Raw genomic sequence first — 18,265 nt, forward strand, 5'->3', positions numbered from 1 at the left:
TCTTTAAGAGAATTTAACACAATTATGCTGGACTGGCTGCCACTGTTCTGCCTGAGCCCATGCTGAAACACAATAAACATGAGGACAGGGGCCAAACTCTACCATACTGTATCCGTGAGATATGTTGTACCTTGGATTATGCAGATTTAATGTCCACTAAGTAGGTAAAATTAATACACTCCCCATAGCCCTGTTTTGTTTGAACAGGCACACAACTCTTCTTCTGATGGCACAGTCTTACACACCCACAAGGGTTTTGCTGTTCTGTTATTCTGGATTGAGGGGTCATTCCAAGCATGAGCATGCATTTAAGATTGCCCTAGAGCCTAGCTACTCAAGAAATTAATTTCTACTATAAGTGGTCTGAAGACCTGGAAACAAGCATCAGTTCACTTGCTAAGCTTGCTATACTGGACAAGCTGTGATTTAGTTTAAGACTGTGAGCTAAGACTGGGAAGTAAGATAAAAAAAGATAATTAACCTGGACTTCTTTCAACTTCAACATCTGTTTTCTAGACTATTTTAAGAAAGTCTTCTGAGGCCTTTGTTTATTTTCTCCTAGTGGTAGAAGTCATTCAATGCCCAAAGGCATCATCAGATTGTTTGAAAAAGTAAAAAAAAAAAAAAAAAAAAGAGAGAAGTCTATCTTTGGGCAAGGATTTCTCTTATTTTATTTCTGATATTGGAAACACACATACATGATCATAAACACACATTCATTTCAAGGTGGCAAGAATCCATTTGTGCGTATATTCATCAAGCTTTATTATTGTAACGTACACATTCATGCCACTTTGCCACTTTGCAAAGATGGGGCACCCGTTGTAACACATTTTCATTCTTTCACTGAAAAGCAACAATTTAAATTATTGTGCTTCTTATGCTTATGGCTCAAGGACCAGAGCCAGCAGCTCAAAGGAGACAGAACATTAGCACAACACAGTGAAGAAACTTGTTCTCTCATCTTGAGCTTTTTCCATTGACCTAACACCCTGTGCAAAGTAATAAGAGTGAATTTATTAAAGACAGTAAAGTTCATGGGATAATGGCAATGTTTTAGTGCTACGACTCAATAATGAAGGCAACAATCAGCAAGCAGATCAGATTTTCCACAAATCACAAACTAATTAATAGGTGAAAGATAGGAAGGAAAGAAAATCTACAAACAAAATGCAAGCCAAAAAAACATTGGAGACACTGCACCATCTCTGAAAAGCTATTTCAGTCATGGCTTACTCTAAAAAGGTCTATACAGAAGAAACACAAGACAAAAGAGGTGTGGCAAAGGAAGAATTTCACATAGCTCTCCCCAGATCCATTCCTGTTTGTACAGGGTATCAAAAAACAGGGGAGCTCTCAACAGGGAGGAAGCAGCCTTTCTGCTAGTTGGCAAGCACATTTTTATTTCACTTTTTCTTCCTGAGGAAGCACTCAAAAAGCCTCAAAAAGATCACAACCAAAATAGCCATGCTTCCTATCTCAAGGAACACAGAAAACATTTACAGATATGATACAACAAAGAAGCAATAAAGACACAGGCAGAAAGACGACCAAGAGCAGCTGCTGAATTTTCAGCGAAGGTTATTATATAGAGCACCAGAGTACTTTTCTTTTTGTTTCCTTAAGCGATAAACTGAATGAATAAACACCAACCCCAAAATTAAGTGGCTGTGTTCTGGTAGCCATCCTGAAGGAGAATTATGAACAGCTCAGCTTCCCCACTTCACTATTCATACAACTCCCCAAATCTACCATATCTGTCATAACAGATGCATTGCAATATCTGAACAGAGCACATTGTGTGACAAGAAATGGTACAGATCAAATCACCTTGAACAAATCTGTAAATTCAAGATTTCCTATGAGAAAAGGCCTGGCCCCACAAAAGCTACTCATCTACTTCTATGCATTAGACAGCCTGGCATAGCGTCTGCACTCTGCTTCATCTCGCCCTTTTTCTCCCTCCCTAATACTTCACTGCACACAGAAATGAGTCAGTATGATATTGCAGCCTATGGCTATGACAAACATCTCTGGACTATTTTTGTTCTTTGATGCTATGAATGTATTTGATATCCACAACCAAAGCTGTAATTGAATTTGAGGGGGGAGGAAAAGGCCTATTTTCTTTGCCTGCTGCAACGGTAGCTGAAACCAACAACAGTAATCTGCCAGCACTAAGCACAAGAATGACAATCATATCTGACACCATTTTCCAAGCCAAGATGATGATGGGTGAATGAACAAATCAGTCTGGACAATCTCATGCCGCAGCATTAACAAACACCACAAGGGTCTAATGTTTCATGACCCAAGCATCAGCTGAGGGATAGACAGGATGACTTCTAAGTATTTTCCACCTTTAACCCTATTTCATTAAAATTACAAAATCAAACACCTGTCTTGGACTTGCAAATTAACTCTGTGAGGTTACCACTTGCATTAAATCTGTCAGAGAGTTACGCAGTCCTTTCTCACAGAGACTGTTTGCCTCACAAAGCATGTACTCAGTCACAGAAAGGAAGAGCCACAGGAAGAAACAATGTCATGAGATGACGTGGCAAGGAAAATATGTTGATTGTGCTTCATTAGTATACAACCAGATTTAAGAATTCCTTTCCCAAAATTAAGACACAGTGAGAGCTTATCTGAATCACACCACTGCATCTCTGCTGAAAGTCTGTTTAAGTCAAATTTAACATTATCCTAAAGTTCTTAAAGTGTCATTTCTGCCTACCAAAAATGGATTACAAATGGATTTCTAGCAAAGCAATATAAGAAGCACCAATCTGAGAACTGGTAGATCCAGTCTTTATTGAAGAAACACTGGATTATTTTAAGATTCAAAAGTTAGCAAAGTTTGTCTGGAAGCTGTACAGTGACTTCCCACTGTGCAGCATGACATCTTGTACTAGGGACAGGATTTCACTTCATTCAAAACTGGAGTTGCTTTTTACCTTGATCCAAGACCACCAACATTCATATCGGTACACTGAACACAAACAATACAACCAAACAATTCCCAAAACATTAGGAATCAATATTAGTATACTCCCACAATATTCATGCTTTCTGTGCTGCTTTGCAGCCTGTTGGCCTTGTACATTGGCCCTTATATGGCCTATCCCAGCACCAGCTGATGCCAAAAATAATCTGACACTGTTCTTCCTCAACAAATGTCAGATCAAAGCAGTTAATTGTTGAGTTTTTGGGTTAGGTTTTTGTTTGTTTGTTTGTTTGTTTGGGGGTAAGGGAAGGGGGAGTGGCAATGTCTGTTGATACTGAAAATGCATGAGAGAATCATACCAATGTAATGGGTTTCCCTGCCTCAAGAAGATAAGATTCAGGGAAAGGGTCCTACCACCACTTTGTATTGCTGCTTCTAGCCTAGGGTAAATACCCCAAAGAGAGTTTCTGGTTCCCAGCTAGATGATAATCTGTGGAGAGCTGGATAATTAATGAAGTGGAAACAAAGAATTCCCTCCCTCCAAGCCAGGCTACAACAATTGCCTTCCTGCACTAGTGTTCTAGAACTTGACCTTATAATAGTCGGAATGAACAAAAGTACAACCAGCCTCCATTACTGATCAAAGTTTTCATCAGCCAAGATTATTTGCGGTTGCTCAGATTTTAAATATCCTACTTTGCCTGCAACTTTGAGCTCCTGTTTAAACTATACTAAGCTTAATTACTGCATGTATGGTACCAGAATATGCTCTTACCTTCTTACATTTACTCCTATTATGTGGGCAATAGTACATTTCTCCAGAGATATGGGGAACTTGTAAATGTAGAAAAATAACCTACCTCCTATTTCTCCACCCACACCTGCATGGCCACGTACAAGTAAAAAGCTTAACATCACAGACGTACTGTTTCTTTATACATAACAATTTGAGGAAGTATCAATATCTTCAATATCAGCATGAAAGAGAGCAAAAATAGATAACTTTGTAAAATCATATGCTGCCTATGGTACCTAACAACACAGCCTAGAGGAAAAGAGACCAGGGTCATTTATGGTTATTGAACTTCAAGATATGGTTTATCCTGAAGATACTCAAAGTTTCACTAGCATTACAAATGATCCCTAGACCAAAGACCCAAATACTCCAATGCTTCTTGCTGTAGTGAAAGCTGCCAACCCTTTGGAGGCTTTCTGTTTAGTTGTGTTCACTGATAATAGTGTACAGAACAGCATGGCTTGCCTTTGTGCATGGCAGATCCACAGCCTCATCAGCATTAAAGATAACCAAACAGCATGAAGAAGTATGAAGAAAAACATTGCTCTGGCTCACAATTTCTCAAAATTGGAGGGGGGATTGAGACTGGAGAACGAAAAAAAATTGGAATGTCATCCCACAAAGCAGAGAGCACAGACCCAGCACTGGCACTGCTGGATCAGCATGAGCTAGGATAAAGTACTCTTATCAGAGTGAAGACTTCAGCATGGCTGCCCTGTAATAAAGAACAACGTAAGCCTCTGCTCTTACTGTGGGGCAAGATTACATTATCCATAGGCTTCTGAGCAAAAGTCATAGAGTGCTGTGTAAAGAAGCACTATTCTAGCCGATACAGTAAAACAAAATACAATACAACAAGGTGTCACAGTGCTAGATTCAATTTAGGAACGTTAGAATCACAAAAACTGCCAGGTGACAGACATTAGGAAGAAACTGAATGACAGGAGCATCAGAACTCTCACAGTGCTTTGTTACAAGTGCCCCTTTGCACTGTTTGGATTTAAATGCAGGGTTGGCAGGCTGGATTTATTTTCATGTTATTTGAAGTTAAAAATTTAGTACAGCTGTCAAAGTAGCAGAGCCCTAGCACAACAGCTATCTGAGGACGAGCTACAAACAGAATCGAAGCAAGATAATTTGACTGTATAATATAAGTAATAAGTTTGTTATCTTTTACCTTCAAGAAACCTTGTGAAGAAAGAGGGTGCCAAACTACAGTGTAATGTACAGCTACATGACCACATGGTAATGCTCTGAGAACTGCAAAGATGAACATTCTGGACAGGGCAAAGCATTTCACATTGTCCCACATGACATTCTTGTCTCAGATTAGAGAGGTATGGGCTAATTTGACAGATGGATGACTCGGTGGACAAGCAACAGGCAGGATGGTCATGCTCAAAGAGTTGTGGCTCAATGTCCAGGTGGAGGCCGGTGATGAGTGGTGTTCCCCAGGGGCTGGCATTGGGACTGGAGCTGTTGAACACCTGTGTCAGTGACATGGACAGTGGGACTGAGCACACCCTCAGCAAGGCTGCTGACAGCACCAGGCTGTGTGCTGTGATTGACACTCTGCAGGGAAGGGATAACTTCCAGAGGAACCTTGGCAGGCTTGAGAGATGGGTCTGTGTGAACATCATGAAGTTCATGGCCAAGGGCAAGGTTCTGCACCTCAGTTGGGGCAATTCCAAGTACAAATACAGGTTAGACAGAAAATGGACTGCCAATAGCCCTGAAGAGAAGAACTGGGGGGGCTGGTGGATGAAAGGCTCAATATGACCTGGCCATATACTCCTGCAGCCCAGAAAGCCAACCACATCCTTTGATACATCCTGGGCTGTATCAAAAGCAGTGTGGACAGCAGGTTGAGGGAGATGATTCTGCTTGTCTATACCACTTTGGTGAGACCTCTCTTGAAGTGCTGCATCCAGCTCTGGGGTCTCCAACATAAGAAGGGCATAGACCTGTTGGGAAAAGTCCAGAGAAGGGCAAGAAAGATGATCAAAAGGGCTGAGCACGTCTCATGTGAAGACAGGCTGAGATAGTTAGGGTTATTCAGCCTGAAGGAGAGAAGGCTCTGAGGGATCTTAGAACAACCTTCCAGTACCTTAAAGGGCACCTTGAAGAAAGGTGGAGAGGAATTTCTACAAAGGCATGTAGTTTTAAGGACAAGGGAAATGTCTTTAAACTGAAAGAGGGTAGGCTTATTTTAGATACCAAGAAGAAATTTTTCACTCTGTGGGTGGTGAAGCATTGAAATATCCCAGACAAGTTGTGGATGCCCCATGCTTAGAAGTGTTCAAAGCCAGGCTGGATGGAGCTTTAAGCAACCTAGTCTAGTGGAAGAATCATCCCACACATGCCAACTTACTGGGGCCAAGTAGTCAATGATCCTGCTTATCTACATAAATAGAAGCCTTACCACTGAAAAATAACATCATCTGAAAGTTTTCAAATGTGTTAACAGTGATGGAAAGCAAGGAGTTTGCTATGCCACATTCCCTCAGATACGCATCTTCAAGAGTATTATTTTGAGGACATACTAGAGTGCCAACATCCTTCTGTCTTCAGGCTACTAAAACTGACAATTTGGCTCCATGACCCAAAACCACACTGCAAATGAGGTGACTTATGAAAGCAATGATGTATCTTCAAAAAAAAATCAACAGGAAAATAGATGTGGGAATGTTATCACTTTCAGAGGCCACAACCTCCATTACAAAGCCCAGCCAGTGTGTGTGCATGCACCTCCTATCACAATCCAGCTCAAACTCACCTTTTTCAGCAGCTAAAGACAGTGAAGTGAACTGGTCTGAAGCAGCTAAAAAAAGGGATGCACTTCCCATTATTTTCTGTGCTTAGTGATAGTCACAGCAAAACAAAATGGTTGTAGCTGTTGTCCCTAAATGCATCAGATCTTAAACTTTACTTAAGATCTACACACACTGCTTAAGATCTCAGTTTAACAGTTGTGCATTTTTATTTTAAAGAAAATTGCTCTACAAGGAGAACTGGGAAAGCTAATGGGATGGAAGAAATAAAAGTTATATATTTAAATTGTATTTATATACACTAAAAAAAAATATTTCAGATGACTTTCAGAAGAACACTGTTCCAGCATTCCCTCCTAAGTTATCCTCCAACACATCTGAGACATGGGGAAGTTTTACTTTTAAATTGAGAAAAGCTTTCTCACATGTCCAAGGTACACTACAGCCTAGCAATGCTTGGCCTGTTGCAATAGCATTTTGGTTTATTGTTCTGAAATCAAAATGGTATGTTAATACCAAATAGACACTGTGAAATGAATCCTCTTGTTACATGGAGTGACCAAAGGAGCTATTAAACAAGCTCTCCAAAAGGAAATTTAGTTCAGCTAACAATACAAGTGGGGGAAATGTACCAACTTGGAACCATGTGGATTCACTTTTGGAACCTAACATCAGAGTTCTTCACACAAAAGAATAATTGTTCTGGATTGTTATTGTGTGAGAGAAGGAAAAGGTTATCCCTTCTCCTTTCTGCCAATCACACATAATACAGTTTTATGCGATGGAATAATTTGCTTCCTTTCGCCTTTGCAGTGGTCACTACCTTTTATTTTTGTGCCTATTCAATATAATGTTTTCTCTAAGATAATATTTTCTTTAGCTTAACAAAGTGTTTATTTCCATCATTCTGTATGTGCATTTTTAACGCAAACATGTGTTTGTACTTAGAAGTGCACAGAGTGCTGTTTTCCAACCTCTACACACTACTAGTAAAGCAGAAAGGCAGTCACCTATAGACAAGAGACTTACTCACAAATGTCACTTCTTTACTGATGATCTCAATACCATCTTTCACAACAACCAAATTCATAAAACTAAAGGAGGGATACTCATCATAGCAAGAGAGGTCACAAGTCTATAATTATCTCTATAATTCAGTGTCTTCCTGATTGTGTCCAGCTTCCTCAGTTTAGAGGCTGTCCTTCTACTTTAAGAGCCAGAAATACATTTACTTTGTTCATGACACCAAAACTCTAGACTTTTTTTTAACCACTGGCTAGTTTACCCTAAGCATTAAACACCTGACAGACAGTACCAGAATTCAGCTGCAAGGCAACACTCACCACCTTTGCTGTGACTAGTGTTTAACTTCTTTTTATTCACCAGGGAGTTTCTGCTTTGATTTTTCCCTTCTACTGATTTTTGTGGGTTTCAGCAAATGAAGGAGTTAGGCATTCTGTACAGGACAAATTAGGAACCTGATGACCAGTTATGGAGAATTTGACTTGAATTTCACTGGGCATGGTTGCTGGAGTCAGGCAGGCAAACACACCTGATGAGCTAACAAAAAGAGTTCCCCACCCTCTTCTCCCATACAAAAGCAAGGGGCAAGGTACACCAGCAGATTCAAGACATATAAATGTTATATCATTGTTTGATAAGTGTGTGCTGTTTCAATATTCCCTAGATGTCAATTTATCCAAGCTCATTATGACAAACTCAAAATCAAAATGGAAGTACAAACATTCTGCATATTTATTTCCTGCAAAAAGACGCTAGTTGTCTAAAACTGCCAGAGGAACTCAGAGGAACTATGTGGCATTCTCCAAGTATAAAAAAAAAATACCTAGAATTTAAGAGTGCTGTTCCTAAGTACCACTATCATTTTAAAAGAGACAACCAAAACAGCTAGAATGTATGGCAGTGACAATTAGGTATCATCCCCCTTTGCTGCAACACAGGGATTGGGTATTTTTTCCTCCAAAAAGTCCTTGGGAAGCTAAGGAGAAATGACAGACACTCTACACTCTTGGGTGTGCTACTCTTCATGCAAGGGAGGAAAAGGTGTTGAGTGATAAAGGGCTTGAGAAAAAATCCCTGTTCCATATCAAGGGAAAGCAGATGAGCCCCATGCCAGAAAAGCCAGATTGTAGGAGACAGAGCTGCACTCTGGGACCACTTGCAAACAAACCTGGTAGCAACTGTGATTCACGCTAGCACATATGCTTGTTTTGCTGTTGAAATCTCAGTCAAGGACTCCATAGTCCTAAAGAAGGAATTCTAAAAGAAGGAATAAGACAAACAATGAAACAAAAATACTGTTTTCATCTGTAAAAAGCAAAATATTGCATGTGTTAAAGGGCTATATAAACAGACATCATCTAACAGAATGGTGAGCAACCAAGCAGGAAAACTAACTTATAGTACCTGGTGCATCAAATGCTTGTAAAGACCTTGAAAGACCTCTTTTCTACATCCAGACTGTTAGCTTCAGAGATGAAACCCTTACTCATGTTTTCAGAAAAAAAAGTTTAAGAGATTTCTGAGCTATCGGATTAAATTATTTAAGCATGTTTCATCAGATTTCTCATTGCAAGATTGACTGAAATCTGTTAATAAAAACATTCTCTACAACCTATGTTGAAAACAACAGATCACAGCGATAAAAAATACAAGCAGACAACAACTTTCTCCAAATGTTAATGTTCTTGTATTTCTTGCATTTTCTGTAACATAGCAAGGTGAATTAAGGACAAAGTAGCAGTTCCTCTGTTTCACTCATGGGAAACATAACTTCAAACCATCATTTTAAATGCAGTTTTCAAATATATATTATTTAATACAGCAGCAACACACTGCACCTTACAACAGTGCTGCTCTCATTAATGAAGTTTGCAGTGCTTTAAGAAAAATGTGAAGAGAAGTGCTTTCAGCAGAATCATTATACATTAAAAATTAAGGAATCAAAAAGAAAGCACAGCTCAGCACACTTGTGATAAACATATTTCTCATTTAAACAGATCCAAAACAGCATCCTACCCTTAAAGCTGGTAACAGATGACTACAATGTGTGAACAGCATCACTCGTCAGTGTTTAGCCACTTTCTCTTTTTGCACTCATGATGTTAAAAAATAAAAAAGGCATGGGGGGAGGGGAACAGAGGAAGAAGATAAGCACTAACAATTTATGGATCAGCCACAACTGATTTAATCCAAATGGCTTTTGAACAAAGATGGCATTAGAAAATGAAAAAATTCAAATAACTTAAAGAACGCTTCTTCCTTCCCTTTCCTAACAAACTGCTGTCATCTCTTTACCTCTCTCCAGCTGGACTGCAGACCTCATGAGGAGCCATAACAAATTAGTTCATGGCTGTGTAAGCTTCTGCTTCATTACACAGCATAATGATAATTCAGGGAAGAAACTCCAGCCCTGCTCTCTTTACATCCCCTCTAACTCCCTATAGGAAGCACTGTCTTCTAGTGATTTTGTTAATGGGTAGCAAGTTTATCTGATGTTCGGTCTTTTATTAAAACTTCCTAATTGCTTTTAATTTTTAAAATCAATTGAAAAAGATTGATGGCTAAAAGGGGAAAAAAGTCTATCTTGCTCCAAGGGCAACACATGCAATTAGGAATACTGCCTCAAAAAGAGCCCAGTCCATCTGTGTGCATTCAGACAGGGCACAGCCCTAATGATGGTGAACAGAGGTCCTTAAGTGTCAGTGTGAAGAAGCGTGGATACTGAACAAAACCGCAGTTTTATTGCAAGTTAAGACTGCAATTCCAGTTTACACCTTAGAGATCTAAGAAAGGTCACGAGTGTGTCTCTTAGGCTGGTGTTAAGTGTATGCTACAATCCTTCAGCACCAGTTGCTATCACTGCCTGCCAGGCTGTAACTAAGTTCTGACCCAAAACTGTGTTTTAAAAAGGACAGATTTCAAAGCACTGCCCCCTAAAGTGTAACAAGGTGCAGAAGCCACCACCAAGTTATTGAGAGTCAGGGTGCTACTGATGCCTCAAAGGCTGCACCATCTCAGAAGGACCAGTCTGCAATGGCAGGAGAGTCAGCTAACACCACTATGCACTTGCTCAGGATTTTTGAATCGGTGATAAACTCACACTGGTCCCCAAGGAGTATTTGCAAATGTAAATAGCATGAGGCTAAATATCTGCAACAGAGATTGCAGCTCTTCAGCTGAGGAATATCAAGAGTTTCACAGTCAGGAGGAGATCTCATACAGCTTCATCCTTGTTTGCTAAGTAACACTCGGCTCTCAGCTGCTGTGGCAGAGAGCTGTTTCCCAAGCTTTCCTTTTCAATATTTCTACAGGGAAATAACTTAGTTTGACAACTAATATTTATATCAGCTTCCTCATTTTTAAAGAGCCACAGCCATTGCTCTGCAAGCCTCGTGGGATCACATGCAAAGCTGCCTTACAATGCATACATTAGACCCTCTAAGTTGCTTTGGCCTCAGTTTATTTCTCAACTTGAAGAAAGAGACCTGCAACCAACAGGACCATCTCTAAGCTTCCTTGAAAATCTGCTTCTCACCCAACGTTTACTAATATATCTTTTTATTTCCACTTGTGGATAGTTGAGTTTACAGTTCTCAGTCCCACTAATGAGAAAACAATTTTAGTTGTTCATAAACACAAGAGAATTTACAAAACACTGCACATCTGACTTGAGTCAAACAAAAATCCCAGAGCTCTCACAGATGTTTGACTAGTCATGCCAGAAAATATCTTCTCATTTCCGAATATGACCTAAAACTTCCTTTTTGCAATATTCCATATTCAATAGCTGTGGATGCCTCTTAGTTCACAGCTCTCTGAAAAACATATCAAGGTGGTCAATTTTTGTAACTTTTAGACCTTGTGATGTTGCATAAAAAAACAGCTTTAGAAAGACCCCGGTTTGGTCAATTTTCAGTCACATGGTTACAGCACCAGCTACACTCCTCTGCATTGCTTCTGCCAGGAAGGAAAACAAGGAATAGAGAGGAGGCAGGATGGGAAGTGCCACATGTCTTTTGTTTAGTACTTTTCAAAGGTTCTCAATTTAGATAATAAATAATGGATACATTTAATTTATTAAAGCAGTATTTATTTACATAATAATAATGAGTTTAAAATCTTTCCAGATCTTTATTAGTACAACACTATTTTCCCTATATTAGATGGAAATTGTAGAACTACTTCTGGTACAGCATACTTAAATATCAGTTTCTGTTTGCTTTAATTTTTAAACTAGAGCAACCACATCTACTTTACTTTTCTACCAAGAAGTGGACAAATGAACACAGCCACCTACTGTATGAATTTCTGGGGCTAAACCTGCAACATGGGATCTTAAATGACTCTGATAAAATCAGAAAACATGACACAAACCGGGAAAACTGAAGAAACAAGAACATCCTGTTTTCTTTGGTAAAACAATGTTCAGAGTCCCTCTGAGTTCTCTGACCCTTATTCATGCAGAGAGATTTCATTCTTTCCCAGTAATTGCTCTTTGAGATTACTCGAAAAGTCCATGAAGCCAGAGAAAAAGTGATAGGACACCAGTAAATGAAGCATGAGTCATTATTGTCTGCCATCACTCAAGCACATGAATGTGAATGCTGGCACAAGCCTAGACATTAAATGCACTGATGACACTGACTCATAGGGTGCAGCAGTTAACTATCAATGTAGTCATCATCCTCTCTGTACTTCAAGCTTCAAGTGCACTCTGTAATAATGAGATTCTTCATGCTCTAGACAAATTTTGCAGTGGAAGGCCTGAGGCTTCACATCAATTCAGTTTGTGTCAATGGCTTAAAGAAAAAAAAAGAAGACCTACCAAGGTACAAATCCTTTAAGTTTGAAAAGAAAAAAAAATTGCAGTTTATTGTATCTTTTACCCTTCCAAACCCACTACGGAAGTAGAACCAAATAAAGCAAGGAGAGGAGGAGAGGGGGAGAGGAAAAGTTAACAACAGCTTCTTCTCCTCTGGGAAAAAGCCAGTAAAACACACCAACAAACAGAAAAAAACCAAAACAACCACCTCTTCCTTAATATTACCTCATCCTGAAATGAAGCATAGAAGAGATTCAATTCTAAAACAGATCAAGACAAGTGAGGTTATAATAATAAATAAAAGAGAGGCTGTGGGAAACCAGCATGGGTATATGGCTGCATGTGTGTAGTGAACATACAGTAATCTCAGAAACACGTTTTTGCCTGATGCAATAGCTAAAAGGAAAATAATATTTTTCTACGATGGGAAAGAGGAAACGAAGGGTAAAATACTGATGCTTTTCAAGTCAGCAGAATTTTTGAAATCAACTTCAAATGGATTGACTATTTAACCTGAAGAGAAGCTAAAATTAATATTTAAACTCATCAGCATGAAAAACGCTGTAACTGTTTCTTTGGAAAACTGGTAACAAATTCTGGCTCAATGAAAATTGCTACAATCTCCTCTATCACAACTCATTAAAGATCGAAGTGTCTGTAATTGAACCATAAATCTCCTTTGTTCTTAGAAAGACTAACTGAATAAAACAAAACTGTAGATATTTACAGTGATATACTTAGCAGTAGCAAAACAAAATATTATTTCAAAGTAATATTATAATGATCTCTTATTAAAATCCACATCAGGAAAAAAATGGAAAGTATGCAGAACAAAGAGGAATGGCTCTAAAACTTGGAGTCCTTGTGTCCCAGTCACAATTCCTTGAGGATAACATTGATACAATTAATAATCAATGAATTAATAACCTTTGGGAAAGAGGGATCATAGTCTCTACTTGGACAGTACCCAAGACATTCTGAAGACTACTTTAATCTAAATTAACACAAGCTTCCCAAGAAACTCTCTGAAGATCATCTTCTAATTCTGAGTCACTGAGGTTACCCAGTGAATCAGAACTAAAACAAGACAGAAAGATGAGTTCTACAGAGCAACACACAATAGTAATGGCTGAGGAGGGCTCTGGGAGACTGTCTCTAACTAATAATTTTTACAAAATTGAGTGAAGTTCCTGGTAACTCTTTGAAAATAATAATACAAAATTTCTCATCTCTCTCTACACTTGGAATCAAGTTCCTGACCTTTAGCCTTGTAACAGTAAGCACTCTCTGCCTTCTGAATCTGTTGTGTAACGAGCAGGAGGTTTCAAGTCAATGGCAGGCACATGACACTGTATGCTCCAAACATGAGTTCATTTATACTGACAAGCAAATTTCCTTCCACCTCACACTGATGAGCATTTGAAGGATCTACTCACTCTTACCAACATGTCAGGTAGGGGAGCAGCTCAGGTTTGCCAGAAGACAAACCTTTGCAAGGCAAATCCAACCCATGCTTTTGTCAAGAGCATGCTAGTGGAGTACAGTGGAACACAAAGGTGCATAAGATTACAGGGACTGGGAAAACCAACAATTACTTTACAAATTAGCAAACCTTTGCATAACTGCATAGCACTGTGCCACCACACGAGACCAAGAAACACCAACTGAAGCACCACAGCATTAATAGCTTCTGCACTTTGCTTGAACAAGCAGTAAGCACAATGAGAAAACTTCTCATGCCTCTCACCATTCTAAAGTCCTGCTGACATAGAGAGGCCAGTGTAAGTAGAGCTGCTTTCAAGCAGCTCCATTTTTATAGTTTTCTGATTAAACTCAAAGGGTGATTGTGCCAATTCTTCCTTTGCCCTGAAGCACCTCTTCTGAAGAAAAAGATCTCACTGTGTTTGAGCACTGTTGGGAAAGTTCATGGAGAGACTGGGGTTGTGGCACAATCAGCATGCTGATGTCCTCAAGCTCTGTACTGCCACCTCCAAAATTCAGGAACAGTGATGTCTCTCGTCTGGTAGGACACGGAGCTTGAAGGACTAACTAGTGGCACTAGATGAGCCAGATGAGGATGCTAGAAGAGTAGATACAGCACACTGTTGATCAAAGGCTGACTGCTTCACATAACACAGGCAAGCATTTTTGTCCTGAACAAAGGCCATGTTTATATTACAAAACAAAGTTTTATACACAAGGTTCCTCCCCCAAAAAGAATTAGCTCTGTGCTTCAGGTTTCAAACATTCTCATCTTTGACATGTAAAACAAAGATTTCACTTCTTGTATCCAATGACTCCAACACAACACACACAGTGAAACAAATTAAAGGTACAACTCAAGTAAGCTGCTACAATGTCAGTGGCCCCAAACTTTATGGCAGCATTTCTGATAGGCAAAATATCGATTTTCTCCTGTCAACAAAGATGGGCAAAAAGCCCTTCCACAGATATTCCTTATTATTTCTGTAAAGACTATCCTTTGCTCTTCTTATAGTGAGAGGGTCATAGCCTCCCTGTGGAGATGCCTTTATGTTCTGTGTAAAATTGAAACAGAGAGCCTAATGGGTCTTGTTACAGATTAAACAGGCACGCTGATACCTCGTTGAAATTGAACTTAACACCTCAGGTTGCTCACGTCAATTTTCTGAAACACGGTGAAAAAAGGTAATTGTCAATTAATGAACCATTGACTTGGGGTTGGTAGAAATCAATAACATGAAATAATATAAAACTATACAATCTTAATCAGTATTCTGTAATGAAAAGGCTTTTAGACAGACACAGAGTAATTGGCTGTTCCTTTGTGGCCCATCCTCTAAGCTATACAATTGTCCAATTAAAATATAACATCAGTAGCAACACAGTTGTTTGTTTTGTGGTTTAGGGATTTTTTTATATGCACTAGGTTACATTTGTTAAATCAAAAGTTGCAGACACTGAAAGAGCGTGAACAGAAGGGTAAAACATTAATCAAATCCAAGGGATCAAATTCAGGTCAGATACCACGGTTATGAACCTTAGCCTCCCAATTCACTATCCTTCTAATCATATGTGGAAGCTTGACGATAGAATTCACATCTCTAGGGTTCCACCAGAAACATAACATTGCTCAAGTAGAAATTTCTGTTGTAAAATCCTCTCAGGACAACTTCACATCTTTCACAGAAGAAACAAGACAGTTTCAGAATAAACTCATTTCCACCAAACAGTAAGCATGCACATAGTCTCACAAAACCAAGAAAAAATACCAAGAGTTCTTGAAGAGGATCAGAAAGGCTAGACATGCACTAGAGGAAGTATGCTCAGGAAAACTTCTCCAGCCCTTTTCCCCTCCTCATGGTTTATGGTAAAATGAAAGGGTCGTATCAAGATGGTCCCACTAGGCTGCAAAAGCAACAGAAGTTCTGGAATGCTGCAAACAGTGTACCAGATGTACCTTAAGAATAAAGGTCAATATTTCCTTACTTAGACCTACCCTTGTTCATTATTGACTAATACATTCTTAGACTAGTTTTGCCTACTTGAAAATTTTATAATACAAGGTAAGATAAAAAATTTATTACATACTTGCACTGCATACTGGCCACTTATAATAGAGCAAATTATAGGGGGGTTGGTTGGGTTTTAAATGATAAATGATTACACTGCTATCTCTAGGACTGGGCAGGATGCCCATGAGAAATAATTAATGTTAGAAAAGACCTTCATGATCATCAAATCCAACCTTTGACTGAACACTACCAGGTCAACCAAACCATAGCACTAAATGCCGCATTTCTTGTACATTTCCAGGGATGGTTACTCCATCACCTGTCCAGCCCATTCCGATACTTAAACCCCTTTACAGTGAAGAATTTTTTCCTTATGTTCAACCTGAACCTCTCCTGGCACAGCTTCAAGCCAATTTTTTTTGTCCTATCACTAGCTGCCTAGGAGAAAAGGCTGACCCCTCCCATAAAATATGATCTTTTAGATCATAATCCATCCAAACATGCACTTGTTTTAACAGCTTGAAAGGAAACAATGAGTCATTTAAAACAACAAATAAGTAATTTATTTTGTTGACAAGTTAAAAATTAAGCTAGATGGTTCTTTTTTAGCATATGTCATTTGAGACTGTCAGGCACAGCACCATAAGGAGGTAGTCATTCAGACCCAAAGAGGTAGTAGCCTGGTACTTGAAGAATGAATGAAAGAACTGAACTGAAAATTAAGTTGTCTGTCCTGTGACACAAGAGACCCCAAAAACTGCAGTTGTAACCCAGTCCATTATATTCCAGTAAAAATTCTGGCTGATCAGCTGCAAGAAGGAATCCTTCACAGAGACTGCTCTTCAGCAATCCTGTGTGCTTTACAGATGTTACACAATAGAATGTATTTCAGATTTCCTTAAACATGGTGGGTAGGTTGGGAACTAATAGCACATGGACAAGTAGTCCTTACAAGGCTACACTTTTAGCCAATCTTACACAAGTGGCCCACACAACATTTAGGCTACAGAAGATGGCAGATTAAGCACATTCATTTTAAGAGAAGGAAAAAAGAAGTCAGAAAAATTATTTTTAGTTACTTTTGGGAGCTGGATTCTGCATGTAAATTTTGACAGTGCCATGCCAGTGCTAAGGGGTTTTTTGGTAGAAACCCACAAATGAGATTTTCTTTTCTGTTTTAATGAGAAACAGCACCAGGTTATCACTTTCAGGCATCTAGATTTTATTATCTCTGATGCAGCACTTGCAAGGAAATACAGTAGGCCTAGCAGAAAGAAGCAAACCAAAGAAAAAATGTTGTACTTAGTAAGGATTAAAATTCCCAAGGTTATTTCAAAAGATTATTTAAGCCCTCTGAGAAGGAAAAGCATGGAAGTGGTGTCAGCATTCCATTAACAATGCACTTATTATCCACCATCAGCTGGAAATACTAGAGAAATTGGCATCTTGTTAACACCAGAATCACTCATTTGATTACACATAGATTCTCACCCTCCGAAATGAAATGAATCCTAAGCTTTGGGAACATCACAGCACATTGGCCACTGTCACACAGGCCATTATGGTTTTAATGCACAAGCTAAGCAGCAGCATGGCTACATTTCACAGACAGACTGGAAAGCTGTATCTGAACAGCAGCATGAAATTGTTTCATTAAGGACATTTTTTTAAGAATTATTGAATTTATTAAATCTAATATAAGGCTCAAAATTAAATACCAAAACATATTAAACATTAAAAAACCCCAAGAGTGCTATCTTAGTATCTCATAGTATGTCTCAGCTTTATCATGAGTTCCATATAGACACAAATAAGGTAAAGGTAAAGAGTTTGGGGAGAGCAATCAACACAAACTGTATCCATGGTTCTGGTCTGGGGGCTAAAGCTGGTGGAAAATATTCAGAGTATCACAATTGTTGTTCTAGTAACAACACTTCATAGAGAAAAGGGGAAATGCAAAGTAGAACTGGTATTAAAGGGAAACTCTATTAAAAAGGTAACAGCCCCCTTTGGGAAAGGGCATTTCTGTAATGGTTATTCCTTTTGTCTCTTTAGAACCATTCTTTTTGGGGTTTACACAATTAAAAAAGCTTCACTGATATTGGAACATTTACCAGCTCTGAAACTTCCTTACTTGTTAAAAAGTGTAGGAATCCTACAACCTGGTTTAACATTTACAGGGCTTGTTAAAGGTCAGCAGCAAACAGGCATGAAAGTAAAGAGGCAGTGGTAGATTATCTTTTCAAATTGCAGGAAGGAAAGAATCACTAAAGATAAGGGGGGAAAAAAGAATCTTATGTCCAGTAGCAGCAAGGAGTGTGAAGAAATTAAATCATCCTATCCTGGCAAGCATCCTCATTCTTCTGCAAATACCAAGGCTTTTATCATGCAGCTGTCAAGTACCAAGACACT

At 39.0% G+C, this 18,265-nt stretch overlaps 1 protein-coding gene and 1 long non-coding RNA gene across 8 annotated transcripts in view; both read right to left on the reverse strand.

Moving 5' to 3' along the window:
- Positions 1-18,265, reverse strand: part of LOC111930195 (transmembrane protein 263-like) — a 202,623-nt gene that overhangs the window by 153,282 nt on the left and 31,076 nt on the right. Inside the window, exon 5 of one of the 7 annotated variants that reach the window (XR_015287947.1) lies at positions 8,706-8,794. The exons of 5 other annotated variants lie outside the window; for them this stretch is intronic. The gene's annotated coding sequence lies outside the window, so the exon portion shown is untranslated. Of the gene's footprint in view, positions 1-8,705; positions 8,795-11,605; positions 14,440-18,265 lie in introns of those variants that run through there. One more of the 7 variants, XR_015287946.1, reaches the window with a different exon arrangement.
- On the reverse strand, positions 651-8,794 carry LOC147652565 (uncharacterized). The gene is made up of 2 exons (XR_015287950.1): positions 5,573-8,794; positions 651-5,523 (listed from the first exon to the last, which is right to left on the reverse strand). It is a non-coding gene; the product is annotated as an uncharacterized LOC147652565 (long non-coding RNA).

Source organism: Cyanistes caeruleus, chromosome 6, assembly GCF_971803275.1.
Source record: "Cyanistes caeruleus chromosome 6, bCyaCae1.hap1.1, whole genome shotgun sequence".
Lineage (NCBI taxonomy): Eukaryota > Metazoa > Chordata > Aves > Passeriformes > Paridae > Cyanistes > Cyanistes caeruleus.